The sequence below is a fragment of the Odontomachus brunneus genome, unplaced genomic scaffold, assembly GCF_010583005.1.
Source record: "Odontomachus brunneus isolate Ranch 3 - 2012 unplaced genomic scaffold, Obru_v1 Obru_scaffold_029, whole genome shotgun sequence".
NCBI lineage: Eukaryota > Metazoa > Arthropoda > Insecta > Hymenoptera > Formicidae > Odontomachus > Odontomachus brunneus.
In genome coordinates, this window is record NW_022639479.1 from 268,249 (window position 1) to 274,675 (window position 6,427).

The window sequence follows — 6,427 nt, forward strand, 5'->3', positions numbered from 1 at the left end:
ATTCGGATTGTAATTAGATACGTAACAAATATCGAATATCCGATCATAACAAGAAGAATATCGCGAACAAAAGATCTGAAATGTACAGCGGAAAGTAATGTTATATATTCATTAAAATTGATATTCAAATGCCTTCTTGTGTGATCATTAATATTCGAAGCACTTACGATAAACAAATCTTACCGATGCTCGATGAAAAATAAAATTATAATTTTTAATTTTCCAGTGAAAAACAATGTAACTGTCATTTAGGAAATATAATCTTTATTTGAAATATTTATAATTAATTTACAATAAAAAACATTTTAATTCATATCCTCTTTACAATGAGCTGCTGACCCTAGCAGCTAGAAGGGCCGGGATATAGTACTATTTCTTCATCATCATAATCATCATCATCACTGACATTGTTTTTTAAATCAATGAATACAATTAAATATTGATTACGAAAATATATAATACCAGACATTAAATCTTTGTGTGGTGCAAGACCGGCAAAATAATTATTGAAATTTTCTTTATATTTAAATATTACATTTATATTTAGACTACTTTGTATAGCGATCAAGCTTAAATCGATGTCCTCTTCGCATATAGCGCTTAAAATAAATGGGCAATCGCAATTCTGTATTACTTTTAAAGATTCGGACCATGTCTGCGACTGATCAAGTTTCATTTCAAATCCTACGATCAAATCTGGTATCTGATAAATTTTACTCGTTTGTATATAATCATGGTATAACATACAAATAGGAAAAAATTTTATTTTTTTTCCGTTGTTTTGGCAATCATTACAAGTATTATGTTCATAGTCTTCTATGTCTAATTCTGGTCCTACCATCATAATTATTAGTTCCTCAATTTCCGGTATAAGGTGTAACAAAACTTCCCAAGCCGGTAAACTATGTCTATCTACAGACTTTACGGCTAAAATATGAATAATAACAAATTTCTGATGTAAAACATTACAAGTCTTATCGCTATATATCTTTTCGAATACATAGTAGATTGACAATGGTCCTGAAAGGTAATCAGACAAAACATAATCCTTTGCAAGCCAATTTACATCGTCTCTTGATATTAATATACATTCCATGTAAAATTCGAGCATCTCGTTTACACGTGTATCTCGTTTTATCCTCGAAAGAAATTCATACGATATATCAGTCATTGTGCCAGAAATAGTTTCGATATTTATATTCAACAAACGCGTCAATAGTTCGCACGTGTTTCCATCATGTTTCTTGCGAAAAGCTTCTGCGTGTTCATTGCAAAAATTAGCGGAAAAGCATTTTTGACAAGCTCGTAGTTCGGCCTGTTGATAACAAATAGCGCATGTTTTTGACCACATGATCATCTGTTTCACGTACATCTCTATTGGACTGCCAAAAGTCTCTTCGGCTGATTTCATAATAATTTTTCTTTTTACGAACCATATTTGCCAGCTGCCGTATCTGCGCGTGTCATTTTGCGGTTTTATTTCCAAAATCTGTGCTACAATTTTGCAAATATGCACGTGTTCTTCATAGTGTAGCATTTTATGCTCGTTGTTGCAATAAGAAATCAAGCAGCACTCATCACATAGTATCATATTACCTTTGTCTACCGCTTTGCAGACATGACAAATATTTGGATTGAAAAACTGATTATAACATTCAGCTGTTTGTGCTCCATGATATTCAAATACTTGTGTGTTTGGGTTCATACCGATACGTTCGTTTGATGAAGTTTCTGAGTACTTTCTATATAATATCACAAGAAATAATGCGAGAAATTATGCGTGAACTGAATCTCAATAATAAAATTCTTTCAATTCTCGTTGTATGGATGTTTATGCAACGATTGCTCGAAGGACAATAATAAAATATTTATATGTTCCTAAGTGTCCCTTGGTCGGTCTCTGTTGTCAATTTAAAATGTAACCGATACAAAGGACAGAAATAAAAATATTTGTTTTCAAATAGAATAAGTAATTCGAATAAATTTTGAACATATAATGTAACACGTAATATAATATAACAAATATGTATAGACTAGAGATGAGCGATATCGATACCGATTATAGCTTATAATCGATTATTTCTGTTCGATGTCCCATCTCTAGTACAGACATATACTATATATGAAGTACAAAATGAGTAGATATTACCATTTACCGGCAAGAACACAAGAAATACAATGTATAACAATATGAGAGATTTAAAATATTAAACAATAAGTTGAACATTATTTCTAAGATTTTTTTTAAGAAATATAATCTTATTATCTATATATTCATTATCAGATAAATGAAATGAGCTCCGCGAGATTGTTTCAACTCTCAAATCCTATAAGAAGACACTTATAAAAAAGAATAAGTAGTTTTCTCATTCTTGGCTACTCGACATTATATTTAAATTTTATAAAAACTGCCGAGCATCGTGTCCTAAAAAGAGCCCCTAATTTTTGCGGATAAATTCAAGTTGAATTTATCGTAGACAAAAATAGAGAAAGAGAATTCGTGAAAAATATTTTTTACTTATTTATAAAGTGTTAGTTAGATAGACACTATTACTTGCTCTTTTACATGTATTATTCACTTACCCATTAATATAGACCAAGCCCTTCTCCTTTGCCTGTGTCAAAGCGATTTTCTTGGCCTCTCACATGTCGTTGCCATCGACAATCACGTTCACACCGTACTGCCGACATGCTATAATCTTCATTATCGGAGCTACCACCGGCATCACCACCGTCACAGGTATCTGCAACTCTTTTCCATGATAGCAAACAGCCATGACGTGATTGCCCAAGGAGCCCGATATCACATCTGTATGATTCTGCTCGTCGTTGAGGTGCAGCAGAGCGTTTCGGGCAACGCGTTCCTTGAAACTACCGGTAATTTGAAGGAAGACTTTCTTAATGTAAAGGTCCATACCGACAGGCGTGATGTCTAAATAATTTAACTAGTCTTAATCCTAGGTTCTAATGATCATAAAAACCCATATTGGATTAAATCGTGTGATTTTGTAGTCACGATTTGAGATTTATTAAGAACAGCCGGACAATCGTTTCGATTTCACGTTCCCTGATAAATGTTGAGAACCAGAATTAGTACGACAACTGATAGTAAAACATAGAACAAAGGAACGGTATATGAAGGTTTCTCACAGACGCGCTTGACCATTGGCGAAGTCACATGTATATACGGTATCTCCTAGTACTCTAATAACTTAAATTAATCAACACGCTTGCTATGAGCGCCACATATGTATGACACACCGATTTCCTTCAAGAGACAAGCGTCACGTACATTAACAGCAATAAATATTTCTTTCTTTCTTTCCATATCTACATAAACTCGAAATCTGTTTCTAGACTATCGTATAAAAATATAGCGTAGTCTACATGCAAACGAGGGTTTTTAAATTAATCGTGACAACAAATATTAACAAGAGTTAAATAACATTTTTCGATTAAAATAACGTGTTTTGATATTACACAATTTATAACACGTTATATACATATAACTCGTTTCTACAATCAACTTTCCCTAAGCTATAATCTGCAAAACATTTTTGTTAAAGTTGAAACGGAGGAATGATAACGGTAAGACAAGATAGGAAAGTGATGAAGACAAATTTCCTGCTTACTTGATCAAATTCAACTTTTTATATTTATTCTACTTCGAAATATCTTTTCATTTTTCTCTATTAACGTTAAATAAGTCTAATACTCATTTCCTTGAAGTCGAGTGTCGTCTCTTAGCCGCATGTCTTTCCGACTTGAGTGTCAAAAGGAAAACAAGTTCATTTGAATCAAATGTCTTGTGCACTTGTGAATCACGCCAATCATCCATCGTTTTTCAAAGACGGATTTGAAGCACTTGACTTCAAAAACATGAATATTAGATATATTTAACGTTAATAGAGAAAAATGTAAAGAGAATGAATCTTTGAGGACCGATTTTGCAATAATAATTTAAACTTAGACTTCAACTTAAACTCTATTTAAACAACATAAACGCATTATTAGAATAGAGTTTAAACTTGAATCCAAGTTTAAACTGCTATTGAATAGTTGTCTTCGAGAGCGCTAACATTTTATCATTCTGCATGTTAAAATGTACTTAACCACTTAACGATTAAACATCTTTATTTACAAAATGAAAAATTAGCAGCTGGCGGCGCAAAGATAAACTATCCTAAAAAAGATTTTTACTGCTGAATTTTAACATGCATCTTACGTAAATTATTCCTTCACATAGTCACCAATGGCTGAATGTAACTCGTATTATGCGAAATGTTCTGTTTAAATCATTTGTATTAAAATATCTGCGTGATACAAAGTATCCTACGAAAATATATCATAATTAAAAATTATAAAATCTTAAAAGAATCAATCGAAGATAACGCTCAACGCAAAACACCCACTGGAAATTATCTTTATTTATTTCAATTCCTGATTACTGTTCATATTTGACGACAGCGTACAGGTATTATCGCTGCTGAAAAAGACTTTGTAATAATTCTGATGGAGTAGATTTTTGAGATGTTCGACGTGCTCCCGATTCCTGGTCTCGCAGACAACCTTCAAATCCACGCTAAATATGTCGCACATTACCTAAGCCCTCTCATGCATGATGTCCTTTATGGAGACGCCGATATCCGCCAGAGTCCTGCTGAGCTCAGCAATACCACCCGGACGATCCGAGACTTCGTGAATTTCAAAAGGCGACCCTCTGTTGCTAATCCACGCTCCAGGCACTTGCCCAAAACGGTCGTGTCGATGTTGCCGCCGCACAATAGTAACGCCACTCTGACAAGCAGAATTACAATATTACATCGCCAATTACAAATCCAACGTTGCGCGCTGCGCTTCCAATTTTGAGAGATATTTGTTTCCCAAAAACAAATAATTACAATGACCTATATATATATCATTATGTTTCAATATTATGTTTCTCCTTTAAACAAACTAATTAAATTCGAAGAGAGTAATTTCCAAAAAAGATTCCACGTATAAATTACACATATACATTTTATTTGACACATATACGTGTATATACATGAGAGTCTGTGTATATATTAACCGTCACACTGAATTAACATGTGAATCTCACCTGACACAAATTCTCGTTATGTCATGATAGCAAAATATTTTCTTGTTTTCGATATTCATCTAAATATTTAGCAAAATTATTCTTAATCAGATGAAAAACTTTACACATAAACGTATGAGTTTTCGCAGAGGCGAAAACTCACACGTTACTTAAAAATCGAATACTCGAGTAACTTAATTCGCGATCGCATCATTCTAATTAATTTACAACACCAATTGTAACCTAATGAAACGAACATGAAGAAAGTGACATTGAAAGTCACCTTTTTCAACTCACTTCTTTCCCTTGAGTTAGTCGAGCTGACCAGCCAATATCGCTGTTAAACCTGTCGCTCCTTCTCCCTCAACAACGCATTTTTGTTCTCGACCAGCTTCAAGATCGCGATCGCAATCCATTCTTCCTTTACTATGACTATTTTGTCGATCAACGAATCCACGGTGCAAACGCATTATATCCCACCATCGGGAACGGTCAATCCATCGGCGAGAGAAAACTATATGTGGGTGTACGTTGGTTTACCGGCTTCGCGCGCCGCGTAATAACTCGCGCACCTTTCCGACTCAATCCCCTAAAGTCCAAGAACGTTCGTTACTAATGTAATTCATCTCAGGCAACAAGAATCGTTCCTTGAAATACTCGCGTTTGACATGTAGCACGAAAAAGTGATTTAATATAGTAAACCGATAATCAAGAAGAAGAAGGAGAACTAAACCATGGACTTACAATAGTCATGCAATTCGGATGAACTGTTTTAACAGCTATTGCAACACCCGCTATTAATCCAACGCCAACGACGGGGACCACCAGAGCGTTGATGTCTGGCACTTGCCCGACAATCTCTATGCCGAAAGTTCCTTGACCAGCTATAATTTATGGATGATCATATCTATTTAAAACAGAAAGAAACACTAAAGAGAAAAACGTCATACAATTATCGTCGATTTTAAGACGAAAATTCATCAAAGTAAAGAAAAATACCGATCGATCGATAATTATCATTATAATTATAATTATAGTTATAACGACCATCTTCCTGGCAAGAGGAAGTCTGAAGAAAAGTATCTCCCTGATTATAATAAGCGCTTTGGATATATTATAAAATATCAAAATACAAGATATGTACATCTTTACAATTGTTTTCCTATATGCTTACTAGTAATTACTTACCCCTAAAATTTAGCTCCATATATCTAATAGTCGTTGTAAGCGAATAAACTTTAAAAAATTGCGAGATATATGCAAAGGTATTGCAAAAATGTTGGGGTACTTAATGCGTTACTTTAATTAATTATCACTGGCTACATAAGTGTTGTTATATGACTGTTA

General features: G+C 33.8%; 1 pseudogene; it reads right to left on the bottom strand.

The window, feature by feature from the left end:
- Positions 1-3,019: 3,019 nt before the first annotated feature.
- LOC116842990 overlaps positions 3,020-6,427 on the bottom strand; it is a 6,470-nt pseudogene continuing 3,062 nt past the window's right edge.